The following is a 14,078-nucleotide window of genomic DNA, read 5'->3' on the forward strand; positions in this document are numbered from 1 at the left end:
TGGGGGGTTGTCCTATACGTAAACAAAAAGCGAGCCAGACTCGTGCCCATTGATCCGGAAGACTGCTTCTTTAGGCCTCTTTTGAATGTCTGCACTGCGCGCTCTGCCAACCCATTTGAAGCCGGGTGGTAAGGGGCAGTGCGGATATAGTGTATGCCGTTCATCTCGTGAACCTCGCTAACTCCTCACTCGTGAATGGAGTGCCGTTATCCGTGACCAGCACCTCGGGGAGGCCATGCGTACTAAAGGACAAACGCACCTTTTCAATTGTTGCGCAGGATGTTGTCCCCTACATCTTATGTACCTCTAGCCATTTAGACTGGGCGTCAATTACTAGAAGGAACATGGATCCTTGAAAAGGGCCTGCGAAATCTGCATGCAAGCGTGCCCAAGGCCACCCTGGCCATTCCCAGTGATGTAGGGGCGCGGCCGGCGGACGCTTCTGATGCTCTTGCAAATGGAGCAGTTTTGGGCCACCTTCTCAATGTCGGTGTCGAGGCCTGGCCACCAGACATAACTCCGGGCCAACATTTTCATTTTGGTCACACCTGGATGCCCATTGTGCAAGTCTGTTAGTATCAGCTCCTGGCCTTTTTCCGGGACAATCACACCCGTCCCCCACAAGAGGATGCCGTCTTCCACGCTGAATTCTGACAGCTTGGAGGAAAATGCCCGCAACTCGCCTGGGAGCTGTCTATGCAGCCCACCATACAGGACTATGTGCCGAACCTTTGACAGGACTGGCTCCGTCTGGGTCCACTCACGGATCTGTGATGCCGTGACAGGCAAGGTGTCCATAAAATTTAGGGTTGCAACCACCTCACCGGTCATGGGGATCAACATGGGCCGGTCGATAAAGGCAATCGGCTCAGTGCGTCGGCATTTGCTATCTGCGTACCTGGTTTGTGCTCCAGAGAATACTCGTATGCAGCAAGCAACAAAGCCCAGCGCTGGATCCATGCGGAAGCAATGGGCGGTATTGGCTTATCCTCTCTGAAAAGTCCCAGCAGAGGCTTATGATCAGTCACGATAGTGAAATGGCGGCCATACACGTACTGGTGGAAGCGTTTCACCGCAAAAACCACTGCCAGGCCCTCCTTCTCGATCTGCGCGTACTTTTTCTCCGCTGCAGTCAATGTGCGGGAGGCGAAAACTATCGGTCGCTCGGCCCCGTTCTCCATCTTGTGGGACAGGACGGCCCCAATACCATACGGGGATGCATCACATGTGACGAGCAAAGGCTTTCCAGGATCATAGCGAGTTAGTAACCCAGACAACGACAGTTGTTGTTTTACTCGTCGGAAAGCGGTTTCTTGCGGCTGAACCCAAACCCAGGTGTGATTTTTCTTCAGCAGAAAATGCAACGGGGCCAGCGTAGTTGCCAGATTGGGGAGGAACTTCCCGTAATAGTTTACGAGGCCGCGAAAAGAACGAAGATGCGAAGTGTCAGTCGGGGCGGGGGCATGTTGAATTGCACGCACCTTCTCTGCGACGGGGTGCAGACCTTCGCGGTCCACCCGATGACCTAGGTAAACTACTTCCTTTGCCTGAAATACGCACTTTGTGCGACGTAAACGGACTCCAGCCTCCGAAAGGCGTCTAAGGACAGCCTCCAGATTTTCCAAATGTTCCTGCTCCGACGTCCCTGTAATCCAAACGTCATCGAAGTAGACAGCAACACATGGTAAACCTCTCACAATGCCCTCCATAACACGTTGAAACATTGCGCAGGCAGAGGATACTCCAAAGGGCAACCGTGTATATTCATACAGGCCCCGGTGTGTATTAATCGTTACATATGGTCGGGAGGCAGGGTCCAGCTCCAACTGCAGGTAGGCGTGACTCATATCTAATTTTGTGAACGAGAGTCCACCTGCAAGCTTCGCGTAGAGATCCTCTATGCGAGGCATTGGATATCGGTCGACTCGGGAAGCCGTATTCACTGTAAGTTTATAGCAGCCACACAAGCAAACTGTGGCATCTGGCTTCATTACAGGTACAATTGGTGCTGCCCAGTCAGCAAAACGGACGGACCTGATAATACCCAAACTCTCCAAATGAGTGAGCTCCCCTTCTACCTTCTCGAGCAAGGCGTAAGGCACCGGGTGCGCCCGGAAATAGCGCGGCGTGGCTCCTGGTTCGACTTGGATACGGGCTACGGCCCCTTTTATTTTCCCCAAACCAGGCTGGAATACATCTGGGTATCGTCCTAGCACCTCAGTCAACCCTTCAGAAACTGTTTGGAGGATGTGCTGCCATTGCAACCGCAAATGGCGCAACCAGTCCCGACCCAACAGGCTGGGCCCAAGGCCACGCACCACGATAAGTGGGAAACGCCCCTCCTGGCGTCCATAAACAACAGGGGTCATTGTAGTTCCTGCAATGTCCAGTGGTTCCCCCGTGTAGGTGGCCAACCTGGCCTGTGAGTCGGTTAATGTAAGGGTCTGTATACCCTGCTTGATGCGGTCGAATGTCCTCTGGGCGATCACGGAGACCGCTGCGCCAGTGTCCAACTCCATCTCAAGCGGGTGGCCATTGACCCGTACGGTCACCTTAATGGGGGCCACACGGGGAGCTGCCACACAATGCAGCTGCAGGCAGTCGTCCTCCGTCTCCACGTCCTCAGTAGTCGCCGCCGCAGGTTCATCCACATGGAAGGTACGGCCCCTGGGCTGGTCTTAGTTTTGGTCGGGACGGCTACGCCCCCAGGACCGCCGTCCGCGACGGGGTCGGCGCCTACAAGTCTGACACGGACATGGCTCCTCATCCATTGGACCTGGAGAAGGCTCCCTTCGGGGAGGAATGCCCGACGGCCACTGGCGTCGGTCCGGACGTTGCCTCGCCCAAGGTACCGCAGGAGTGCGGGGGGTCCTTTTCGGATGGAAGGGGTTGCGCCCCAAGGCATGCACTTCCATTCCCTGTAGCTCCAGCACTCCTCGTTCTGCGCTCTTTTGTTGAGTCAATGTTGGCTCAGCTAACAACTTTCTCTGGGTGGCCGCATTGTTAATACCGCAAACCAAACGGTCGCGTAACATTTCTGACAATGTCTCACCATAGTCACAGTACTCCGCAATCCTGCGTAGCCTGGATAGAAAATCGGCTAGGGATTCTCCAGGGGTCCTCTCAGCGGTACTAAACCGGTAACACTGGACTATCGTGGACGGGGTTGGGTTAAAATGTTGCCCCACTATATTCACAAGTTCATCAAACGGTTTGGTGTCCGGCGTAGCTGGGTACGTAAGGCTCCTAATCTCCCCAAACGTATGCGGGCCGCAGGCGGTGAGAAATATGACCACCTGGCGCTCATTTTCGGTGATATTGTTTGCCCGGAAATAGTAACGTATCCGTTGTGCGTACTGGTTCCAGCTTTCCAGCGCAGCATCAAAAACATCCAAACGTCCGTACAGAGGCATGGTGTAATAGAAAACTTCCAACCTGTATCCAACAAAAATCCAGGGAGGTGGCTTCAGCAGTGTAGACAGCTATTCACTTTAACCCTCGTCGCCAGTTTTGTGAGGGCCACGAAGAAATCAGCACGAGTTTTACGGATACAAAGTAATAACATTTATTTACAATATCATATATATACAACAGCAGCAGCAACTTCGCTTGCTGCGCACTCCTTCCTGCTGGTTCCAAACTGGCCAGCTTTATTTATATAGGGAGTCTGCTAATGATTTCTCCGCCCCCCTCATTGGGGAAGCTCATACTCCCATAGGATTGTGGGATTGTCATTAGTCCCCAGCCAATGGTAAGCAGGCAGGTTATAACAATGCGTATACGTTTCTATATTCTTGGGTCTATGTCGCTATACTATAATATATACAAATACATATGGAATTACATACACATTGATGCTTAACTAGAACAAGAACAAAGAACAGGCCCTTCGGCCCGTGCCGACCATGCTGCCCGACTACAATCTTCTCCACTTCCTGGGTCCGTATCCCTCTATTCCCATCCTATTCATGCATTTGTCAAGGTGCCCCTTAAATGTCACTATCATCCCTGCTTCCACCACCTCCTCCGGTAGCAAGTTCCAGGCACCCACTACCCTCTGTGTAAGAAACTTGCCTCGTACATCTACTCTAAACCTTGCCCCTCGCACCTTAAACCTATGCCCCCTAGTAATTGACCCCTCTACCCTGGGGAAAAGCCTCTGACTATCCACTCTGTCTATGCCCCTCATAATTTTGTATACCTCTATCAGGTCGCCCTTCAACCTCCGTCGTTCCAGTGAGAACAAACCGAGTTTATTCAACCGCTCCTCATAGCTAATGCCCTCCATACCAGGCTACATTCTGGTAAATCTCTTCTGCACCCTCTCTAAAGCCTCCACATCCTTCTGATAGTGTGGCGACCAGAATTGAACACTATACTCCAAGTGTGGCCTAACTAAGGTTCTATACAGCTGCAACATGACTTGCTAATTCTTATACTCAATGCCCCGGCCAATGAAGGCAAGCATGCCGTATGCCTTCTTGACTACCTTCTCCACCTGTGTTGCCCCTTTCAGTGACCTGTGGACCTGTACTCCTAGATCTCTCTGACTTTCAATACTCTTGAGGGTTCTACCATTCACTGTATATTCCCTACCTGCATTAGACCTTCCAAAATGCATTACCTCACATTTGTCCGGATTAAACACCATCTACCATCTCTCCGCCCAAGTCTCCAAACAATCTAAATCCTGCTGGATCCTCTGACAGTCCTCATCGCTATCCGCAATTCCACTAACCTTTGTGTCGTCTGCAAACTTCCTAATCAGACCAGTTACATTTTCCTCCAAATCATTTATATATACTACAAACAGCAATGGTCCCAGCACTGATTCCTGCGGAACACCACTGGTCACCGCCCTCCAATTAGAAAAGCATCCTTCCATTGCTACTCTCTGCCTTCTATGACCTAGCCAGTTCTGTATCCACCTTGCCAGCTCACCCCTGATCCCGTGTGACTTCACCGTTTGTACTAGTCTACCATGAGGGACCTTGTCAAAGGCCTTACTGAAGTCCATATAGACAATATCCACTGCCCTACCTGTATCAATCATCTTTGTGACCTCCTCAAAAAACTCTATCAAATTAGTGAGACACGACCTCGCCTTCACAAAACCATGCTGCCTCTCACTAATACGTCCATTTGCTTCCAAATGGAGTAGATCCGGTCTCGAAGAATTCTCTCCAGTAATTTCCCTACCACTGAAGTAAGGCTCACCGGCCTGTAGTTCACTGGATTATCCTTGCTACCCTTCTTAAACAGAGGAACAACATTGGCTATCCTCTTGGACATCACCTGAAGACAGTGAGGATCCAAAGATTTCTGTCAAGGCCTCAGCAATTTCCTCTCCAGCCTCCTTCAGTATTCTGGGGTAGATCCTGGGGACTTATCTACCTTAATATTTTTTAAGACACCCAACACCTCGTCTTTTTGGATCTCAATGTGACCCAGGCTATCTACACACCCTTCTCCAGACTCAACATCTACCAATTTCTTGTCTTTGGTGAATACTGATGCAAAGTATTCATTTAGTCCCTCGCCCATTTCCTCTGGCTCCACACATAGATTCCCTTGCCTATCCTTCAGTGCGCCAACCCTTTCCCTGGCTACCCTCTTGCTTTTTATGTACGTGTAAAAAGCCTTGGGATTTTCCTTAACCCTATTTGCCAATGACTTTTCGTGACCCCTTCTAGCCCTCCTGACTCCTTGCTTAAGTTCCTTCCTACTTTCCTTATATTCCACACAGGCTTAGTCTGTTCCCAGCCTTTTAGCCCTGACAAATGCCTCCTTTTTCTTTTTGACGAGGCCTACAATATCTCTCGTTATCCAAGGTTCCCGAAAATTGCCGTATTTATCCTTCTTCCTGACAGGAACATGCTGGTCCTGAATTCCTTTCAACTGACACTTGAAAGCCTCCCACATGTCAGATGTTGATTTGCCCTCAAACATCCGCCCCCAATCTATGTTCTTCAGTTCCCGCCTAATATTGTTATAATTAGCCTTCCCCCAATTTAGCACATTCATCCTAGGACCACTCTTATCCTTGTCCACCAGCACTTTAAAACTTACTGAATTGTGGTCACTGTTCCCGAAATGCTCCCCTACTGAAACATCTACCACCTGGCCGGGCTCATTCCCCAATACCAGGTCCAGTACCGCCCCTTCCCTAGTTGGACTGTCCACATATTGTTTTAAGAAGCCCTCCTGAATGCTCCTTACAAACTCCGCCCCGTCTAAGCCCCTGGCACTAAGTGAGTCCCAGTCAATATTGGGGAAGTTGGAAGTCTCCCATCACCACAACCCTGTTGTTTTTACTCTTTTCCAAAATCTGTCGACCTATCTGCTCCTCTATCTCCCGCTGGCTGTTGGGAGGCCTGTAGTAAACCCCCAACATTGTGACTGCACCCTTCTTATTCCTGATCTCTACCCATATAGCCTCACTGCCCTCTGAGGTGTCCTCCCGTATAAAGTAAAGTCACTATAGTCCCAGATGACCATCGGCTGCTTTCCCCTTTGAGGGGGAGAGCTGACTGGTGGTGATTTAACCCGAGGGTCACCACACCTCAGGTGAGGGGCAAGGTTGAGAAGGCCGGTACGGGCATTTAACCCGCGCTGTGGCCTCGCTCCACATCACGAACCAGCTGTCCAGCCAAACGAGCTAAACTGGTCCCCGGTTTCCTACATATATACACACACATATATGTGCACACACATGCACACAAACCAGCGTGTACACGCACATATCCTTGTGCATGCACACACACATGCATACGCACAAAAGTGCAAACCCATTCCCAGGTACAGGTAGACAGAGATATGTGTGCACACAGACGTGGGCATCACAAGCATGCGTATGCATACACACAAACACACCCAAAGTATACATGCATCCTTACATTGTAGTTGCATGCATACACAGGAAGAACAGATTTACACACACGTGCATTTACATAAACATATTTACATACATGCATTCAGACACATTAAAAATCTTAAGAGGTGTGTGCACGCATACATACAAATATATTTACAAAGATGTATATACACAAAAATGTATGCACACATATACATATTTTAATATATACCCATTTATTATATAGATGCACACACACATATATATCTATAGATATATATATACACACACACAGATGTACAGACGCTGATATTGAAATATATATTTATACAAATGTACTTTACCAATATACTGTGGATATTGGAACTCCTGAAAAAAAAAAAATCAAAAAATGCTCTAAATACTAAGCAGCTTCCATGGAGAGAGAACAGAATCAGTGGGCAAAATTTAATGAGGGCTGTGGGGTGCCTTACATCTGCCAGTAAAAACTTGTGGCACCCCTGCCAACCCAATCTCCAGGAGCCCCAAAAGAATTAAGTCCCTGACTGGCAGCAGGAACCCTGTCCCCGGTGCTCCCAGCTCCGAGCGAGATATTTAATTCCAAGCCTTCTCCGAGCGAGATATTTAATTCCAAATCTCACTCCCGAGCTTCCAGCCAATCAGAGGCCAACAACTCTCCATCGTTATATAAAAGCAAATTACTGCGGATGCTGGAATCTGAAACAAAAGAGAAAATGCTGGAAAATCTCAGCAGGTCTGGCAGCATCTGAAGGGAGAGAAAAGACTTTCCGGCCCACCAGCTTTGACAGAGTCATCGGACTCGAAACGTTAGCTCTTTTCTCTCCCTACAGATGCTGCCATACATAGAACAAATACAGCGCAGTACAGGCCCTTCGGCCCACGATGTTGCACCGAAACAAAAGCCATCTAACCTACACTATGCCATTATCATCCATATGCTTATCCAATAAACTTTTAATGCCCTCAATGTTGGCGAGTTCACTACTGTAGCAGGCAGGGCATTCCACGGCTACACCACTCTTTGCGTAAAGAACCTACCTCTGACCTCTGTCCTATATCTATTACCCCTCAGTTTAAAGCTATGTCCCCTCGTGCCAGCCATTTCCATCCGCGGGAGAAGGCTCTCACTGTCCACCCTATCTAACCCCCTGATCATTTTGTATGCCTCTATGAAGTCTCCTCTTAACCTTCTTCTCTCCAACGAAAACAACCTCAAGTCCATCAGCCTTTCCTCATAAGATTTTCCCTCCATACCAGGCAACATCCTGGTAAATCTCCTCTGCACCCGCTCCAAAGCCTCCACGTCCTTCCTATAATACGGTGACCAGAACTGTACGCAATACTCCAAATGCGGCCGTACCAGAGTTCTGTACAGCTGCAACATGACCTCCCGACTCCGGAACTCAATCCCTCTACCAATAAAGGCCAACACTCCATAGGCCTTCTTCACAACCCTATGAACCTGGGTGGCAACTTTCAGGGATCTATGTGGATCTATGTGTAGTTTTCAAACTACATGGAGTTTGAAAGGCTCAAACAGAGTAATTTTGATAGGTGGATAAGGGCTTTGAAAATAGACCAAACTTATGAATCTCTCAGAGAAATTATACTTTTGGAGGAGTTTAAAAGTTCAATTCCTGATGTCGTGAGAACTCATGTGGAAGAACAGAGGGTTAAAACTGCGAGATTAGCAGCGGAAATGGCAGATGATTATGAATTAGTTCATAAATCAAAGATTGGTTTCTGACATCAGTTTCAGGGATCTATGTACATGGACACCTAGATCCCTCTGCTCATCCACACTTCCAAGAACTTTACCATTAGCCAAATATTCCGCATTCCTGTTATTCCTTCCAAAGTGAATCACCTCACACTTCGCTACATTAAACTCCATTTGCCACCTCTCAGCCCAGCTCTGCAGCTTATCTATGTCCCTCTGTAACCTGCTACATCCTTCCTCACTGTCGACAACACCACCGACTTTAGTGTCGTCTGCAAATTTACTCACCCACCCTTCTGCGCCTTCCTCTAGGTCATTGATAAAAATGACAAACAGCAACGGCCCCAGAACAGATCCTTGTGGTACGCCACTTGTAACTTAACTCCATTCTGAACATTTCCCATCAACCACAACCCTCTGTCTTCTTTCAGCTAGCCAATTTCTGATCCATATCTCTAAATCACCCTCAATCCCCAGCCTCCGTATTTTCTGCAATAGCCTACCGTGGGGAACCTTATCAAACGCTTTACTGAAATCCATATACACCACATCAACTGCTCTACCCTCGTCTACCTGTTCAGTCACCTTCTCAAAGAACTCGATAAGGTTTGTGAGGCATGACCTACCCTTTACAAAGCCATGCTGACTATCCCTGATCATATTATTCCTATCTAGATGATTATAAATCTTGTACCTCTTGTTTCTCTTTCGCAACTCCCCATCATTGGTTGTGCCACCGGAAGCAGTGACTGCTGTCAGTCATACACTCGGGCTGTCATCATTGGTTCCCTGAAGAAAGGTAAGAGGGTGGGATGGGGGTTGGAGGAGGCAGGGGTGGTTTCTCACTAGGCACCACCTGGGCACATTGGCACTGCAACCCCGGCAGTCCCAAGGTGCCTGTGTGCCAGATTGGCACTGCCAGGGATCAGGCCCGGGGGTGCTCTGCCCTTATGACGTCGGTGCAGGAGGGGGGGGGGGGGTTGAGATGGTGGCTCGAGGACCCCCTAACAGTTAAGTTGGGGCGATCTAGAGATCAGGGCGGCATTTAAAAATGGCGCCCCGATCTCTTCTGCAGGAAATGAAGGTAAGTGCAGCCTTGGCGGGGCATTCCTCACCGAGGCCAGAAAGTGTCCCGTTTGATAGCGGGATCGTTCTCGGCGCTGCAGGCGCTGAGAAACACACCCGCTAACCGCGCCCAAAACGGGACTCTCTTTTTCTCCCAGCTAAATCATGCCCTACATCCTTGTTCAAAAAAGGCTGTAAAAATAAACCCAGCAACTGCAGACCAGTTTAATTTCTGTGGTGAGAAAACTTCTCAAAGGTAATTGTGACATGGACAATTTTTTTTTGAAAAAGCAACGGAGAGGGTTGATGAGGGAAATGCAGTTGATATCACATAATCATAGAATCTACAGTGCAGGAGGCCATTCAGCCCATCGAGTCTGCACCGGCCCTTGGAAAGAGCACCCCACTCAAGCATACACCTCCTCCATCCCATCGCCCGTAACCCAGTAACCAAATTAACCTTTTTGGACACTAAGGGCAATTTAGCATAGCCAGTCCACCTAACCCGCACATCTTTGGACTGTAGGAGGAAATCGGAGCACCCGGAGGAAACCCACCCAGACACGGGGAGAACGTGCAGACTCCACACAGTCACCCAAGGTCGGGAGTTGAACCTGGGACCCTGGAGCTGTGAAGCAACTGTGCAAACCACTATGCTTACCTGCTGCCCCCCTCAGGATGTACATGAACATAGGGGTGTCAGCCACGGCACAGTTGGTAGCACACTCATATCGGAGTCAGAAAACCATGGTGTCAAATCCTACATCAGAAAATTGTGCTTGTGTAAGATCTCATGGCACTTTTAAATCCAACGTGGATTCATTAAGGCAAATTCATGTTTAACTAACTTGGTGGAGATTTTGTTTTGAGGTGGTAACATAGAAGGTCGATAAGGGCAATGTCATTGATGTGGTGTGCATGGATTTTTAAAAGGCATTTGATTCAGTGCCCCACAATAGATTTGAGTGTAGCATTTTAGCTCACGGAATAAAAGGTTGAAGGAGCTAGGGCTTTTCTCATTGGAGCGAAGAAGGAAGAGAGATGACTTGATAGAGGTGTACAAGGTGATGAGAGGCATGAATAGAGTGGATAGCCAGAGACTTTTCCCCAGGGCGGAAATACCTGTCACGAGGGGACATAATTTTAAGGTGATTGAAGGAAGGTATAGGGGTGATGCCAGAGGTAGGTTCTTTACAGAGTGGTGGGTGTGTGGAATGCACTGCCAGCAAAGATAGTGGAGTCAGAGTCATTAAGGACATTTAAGCGACTCTTAGACAGGCACATGGACAGCAGTAAATTGAAGGGGTGTAGGTTAGGTTGATCTAAGATTAGGATAAATGGTTAGCATAACATCATGGGCCGAAGGGCCTGTACTGTGCTGTACTGTTCTATGTTCTAGGCACTTGGATAAGAAGTTGGCTGAGTGCCAGAAAGCACAATAGTTTGGGGACTTCCGGGTGCGGTGATGACCAGCTAAGTCGCACGTTTCGGCAGCTCCCGGTGGAACGGACTTTTGGGCTCTTAATAAGAGCCCCAACGGCAAAAAGCACTGTGCGGTAAACCAGAAGGGAATCCCCCCTGGACACGGATGGAAAAAGGAGAGGATAGTGGCCGGATTGCGGTGGATCCTTTAGAGCAACGGCAAGGAAGGCAAGCACGAACCAAGATGGCGTCGGAAGGTGGCAGTTTAATATGGGGCCCTGAACAACACGAGTTCTTGAAGCGCTGCGTGGAAGAGCTTAAAAAGGAGATGAAGGAGGAGCTGTTGGCCCCGATATTACAGGCGATTGAAGGGATGAGCAAAAGACCCAGGAGCAGGAGCTTCGGGTCGTGAAGGCAAAGGCTGCCGAGAACGAGATACAGGGCCTGGTGGTGAAGACGGAGATGCATGAGGCACACCACAAACGGTGTGTGGAAAGGTTGGAGGTGCTGGAGAATAATGCGAGGAGGAAGAATTTGAGGATTCTTGGTCTTCCCGAGGGTTCAGAGGGGGCGGACGTCGGGGCATATGTGAGCACGATGCTGCACTCGTTAATGGGATCGGAGGCCCCGACGGGTCCGTTGGAGGTGGAGGGAGCCTATCGAGTTATGGCGCGAAGACCGAGGACTGGAGAAATTCCCCGAGCCATAGTGGTGAGGTTTCTCCGATATAAGGACAGAGAGATGGTCCTCAGATGGGCAAAGAAAACTCGGAGCAGCAGGTGGGAGAACGCGGTGATCCGTGTATATCAAGATTGGAGTGCGGAGGTGGCGAGAAGGAGGGCGAGCTTCAATCGGGCCAAGGCGGTGCTTCATAAAAAGATCAAATTTGGAATGCTGCAGCCGGCAAGACTGTGGGTCACACATCAAGGGAAACACCACTACTTTGAAACGGCGGATGAGGCATGGACATTCATTGTTGAAGAGAAATTGGAATAAGTGGGTTATAAAAAAGAACGTTTGAGACAAAGTGGTGGGGCGAATATGGGGGGGCGATGAGGGGGAAAAAGGGGGGAGAGATGATTTGTAAATTGTTAATCCTGCGACCCGGTAACTTTTCTCTCTTCCCCATGTTGTGGGGAAGGGAGGGAGGGAGGTGGAGGAGCTGGGGGCGTCGGCCATTGGGGGCGGGGCCAAATGGGAAGCGCGGGCTTTGTTCCCGCGCTATGATAATTATGGCGGGAACAGGGAAGCAGGAAGGAGGGGGCGTCGCACAGTGCGAGCCGAGGTCAGGGGGGGAAGCCGAGGTCTGCCAGAGTTTGCTGACTTCTGGGAGCAACATGGGTGGTGCAATTACGCTAGTGGGGGATCTAGCCGGGGGGGGGGGGGGGGGGGTTAACTGGGTTGCTGTTGCTGGGGAGAACTGGTATGGGGTGGGGTGGGCGGGGGACGCCGCCTGGGGGGGACACAGCTACGTGGGAACCGGGTGAGGAGCTGGATAAAAAAAAGGGGATGGCTAGGCGACAAGGGGGGGGGGGGGGGGGGTAAAGAGCCCACCAACCCGGCTGATCACGTGGAATGTGAGAGGGCTGAACGGGCCGATAAAGAGGGCACGGGTACTCGCACACCTAAAGAAACTGAAGGCAGATGTGGTTATGCTACAGGAGACGCATTTGAAACTGATAGACCAGGTCAGACTACGCAAAGGATGGGTGGGGCAGGTGTTTCATTCGGGGCTAGATGCGAAAAACAGGGGGGTGGCTATACTAGTGGGGAAGCGGGTAATGTTTGAGGCAAAGACCATAGTGGCGGATAGTGGGGGCAGATACGTGATGGTGAGTGGCAAATTACAGGGGGGGGCGGTGGTCTTAGTGAACGTATATGCCCCGAACTGGGATGATGCCAACTTTGAGGCGCACGTTAGGACGTATCCCGGACCTAGAGGTGGGGAAGCTGGTAATGGGTGGAGATTTTAACACGGTGCTGGAACCAGAGCTGGACAGATCGAGGTCCAGGACCGGAAGGAGGCCGGCAGCAGCTAAGATGCTTAAGGACTTTATGGAGCAGATGGGAGGAGTAGACCCCTGGAGAGTTAGTAGACCTAGGAGTAAGGAGTTTTCGTTTTTCTCCTATGTCCACAAAGTTTATTCAAGGATAGACTTTTTTGTTTTGGGAAGGGCGCTGATCCCGAAGGTGACGGGGTCGGAGTATACGGCTATAGCTATTTCGGATCACGCTCCACATTGGGTGGACTTGGAGATAGGGGAGGAAAAAGAACAGCGTCCACCCTGGAGAATGGACATGGGACTGTTGGCGGATGAGGGGGTGTGTTTAAGGGTGAGGGGGTGTATTGAAAGGTACTTGGAACTCAATGATAATGGGGAGGTCAAGGTGGGAGTGGTCTGGGAGGCGCTGAAGGCAGTGGTTAGAGGGGAGCTGATATCAATCAGGGCACATAAAGGAAAGCAGGAGGGTAGGGAACGGGAGCGGTTGCTGAAAGAACTTCTGAGGGTGGACAGGCAATATGCGGAGGCACCGGAGGAGGGACTGTACAGGGAAAGGCAAAGGCTACATGTAGAATTTGATTTGCTGACTACGGGTAATGCAGAGGCACAGTGGAGGAAGGCACAGGGTGTACAGTACGAATATGGGGAGAAGGCGAGCAGGTTGCTGGCCCACCAACTGAGGAAAAGGGGAGCAGCAAGGGAGATAGGGGGAGTGAGGGACGAGGAGGGAGAGATGGACCGGGGAGTGGAGAGTGAATGGAGTGTTCAAGGCATTCTATGAAAGATATGAAGCGCAGCCCCCGGATGGGAAGGAGAGAATGATGTGTTTTCTAGACCAGCTGGAATTTCCTAAAGTGGAGGAGCAGGAGAGGGTGGGACTGGGAGCACAGATTGAAACGGAGGAAGTAGTGAAAGGAATTAGGAGCATGCAGGCGGGGAAGGCCCCGGGACCAGACGGATTCCCAGTTGAATTTTACAGGAAATATGTGGACTT

General features: G+C 50.1%; 1 protein-coding gene across 3 annotated transcripts in view; it reads right to left on the minus strand.

Moving 5' to 3' along the window:
• LOC140402489 (uncharacterized) overlaps positions 1 to 7,225 on the minus strand; it is a 143,076-nt gene extending 135,851 nt beyond the window's left edge. The window contains exon 1 of one of the 3 annotated variants that reach the window (XR_011938144.1): positions 7,198 to 7,225. The gene's annotated coding sequence lies outside the window, so the exon portion shown is untranslated. The remainder of the gene's footprint in view (positions 1 to 7,197) is intronic. The other 2 variants (XM_072490320.1, XM_072490321.1) reach the window with 2 other exon arrangements.
• Between the last annotated feature and the right edge of the window lie 6,853 nt (positions 7,226 to 14,078).

The sequence above is a fragment of the Scyliorhinus torazame genome, chromosome 25 (genome assembly GCF_047496885.1).
Source record: "Scyliorhinus torazame isolate Kashiwa2021f chromosome 25, sScyTor2.1, whole genome shotgun sequence".
Taxonomy (NCBI): Eukaryota; Metazoa; Chordata; class Chondrichthyes; order Carcharhiniformes; family Scyliorhinidae; genus Scyliorhinus; species Scyliorhinus torazame.